Genomic DNA, 1,707 nt, shown 5'->3' on the forward strand with positions numbered 1-1,707 from the left:
CTCATAGGGCACTCATAGGGCTCTCATTGGGCACCCACAGGGCACTCATTGGGCACCCATAGGGCTCTCATAGGGCACCCATAGGGCACTCATTGGGCACCCATAGGGCACTCATTGGGCACCCATAGGGCACTCATAGGGCACTCATTGGGCACCCATAGGGCTCTCATAGGGCACCCATGGGACACTCATAGGGCACCCATAGGACACTCATAGGACACCCATAGGACACCCATAGGACACTCATAGGGCACCCATAGGGCACTCATTGAGCACCCACAGGGCACCCATAGGGCACTCATTGAGCACCCACAGGGCACCCATAGGGCACTCATAAGGCACCCATAGGGCTCCCACAGGGCACTCATAGGGCACTCACTCATAGGGCACCCATAGGGCTCTCATAGGGCACCCATAGGGCACCCATAGGGCACTCATAGGGCACCCATAGGGCTCTCATAGGCCCTCATAGGGCATCCATTGGGCACCCATAGGGCACTCATAGGGCACCAAAAGGGCACTCATAGGGCACCCATAGGGCACTCATTGGGCACCCATAGGGCTCTCATAGGTTATTCATAGGGCACCCATAGGGCACTCATAAGGCACTCACTCATAGGGCACCCATAGGGCACTCATAGGGCACACATAGGGCACGAATAGGGCACCCATAGGGCTCCCATAGGGCACTCACTGGCACTGATTGACACCCATAGGGCACTCATAGGGCACCCATAGGGCACTCATAGGGCACACATAGGGCACCCATAGGGCACCCATAGGGCACTCATAGGGCACACATAGGGCACCCATAGGGCACTCAAGGGCACCCATAGGGCACTCATAGGGCACCCATAGGGCACTCATAGGGCACTCACTCATAGGGCACCCATAGGGCTCTCATAGGGCACCCATTGAGCACCCATAGGGCACTCATAGGACACCCATAGGGCTCTCATAGGCCCTCATAGGGCACCCATTGGGCACCCATAGGGCACTCATAGGGCACCCATAGGGCACTCATTGGGCACTCATAGGGCACCCATAGGGTATTCATAGGGCACCCATAGGGCACTTATTGGGTAACCATTGGGCAACTCATTGGGCACTCATTGGGCACCCATAGGGCACTCATAGGGCACCCATAGAGCTCTCATAGGGCACCCATATGGCATTCATGGGGCACCCATATGGCACTCATTGGGTAACCATTGGGCAACTCATTGGGCACTCATAGGGCACCCATAGGACCCTCACTGGCCTTCATAGGGTGCCCATAGGGCTCTCATAGGGTAACCATTGGGCAACTCATTGGGCACTCATAGGGCACCCATAGGACCCTCATTGGCCTTCATAGGGTGCCCATAGGGCTCTCATAGGGCACCCATAGGGCACCCATTGGGCACTCATTGCACCTTCATAGGACACCCATAAGGCACTCATTGAGCACCCATAGGGCTCTCATAGGGCACCCATAGGGCACCCATTGGTCACCCATAGAACTCTCATAGGACACTCATTGGCCCTCATGGGGCACCCATAGGGCACTCATTGGGCACCCATAGGGCACTCATAGGGCACTCATAGGGCACCCATAAGGCACTCATTGGGCACCCATAGGGCACTCATAGGGCACCCATAGGGCACTCATTGGGCACCCACAGGGCACCCATAGGGCACTCATAGGGCACTCATTGGGCACCCATA

The 1,707-nt window shown here is 56.9% G+C and overlaps 1 protein-coding gene across 1 annotated transcript in view; it reads right to left on the minus strand.

Moving 5' to 3' along the window:
- The window catches only part of LOC107307563 (sarcoplasmic reticulum histidine-rich calcium-binding protein-like), a gene marked incomplete at its 3' end in the record, with an annotated part of 10,856 nt that overhangs the window by 7,161 nt on the left and 1,988 nt on the right, over positions 1-1,707 (minus strand). The gene's annotated exons all lie outside the window — the stretch shown is intronic.

The sequence above is a fragment of the Coturnix japonica genome, unplaced genomic scaffold, assembly GCF_001577835.2.
Source record: "Coturnix japonica isolate 7356 unplaced genomic scaffold, Coturnix japonica 2.1 chrUnrandom676, whole genome shotgun sequence".
Taxonomy (NCBI): Eukaryota; Metazoa; Chordata; class Aves; order Galliformes; family Phasianidae; genus Coturnix; species Coturnix japonica.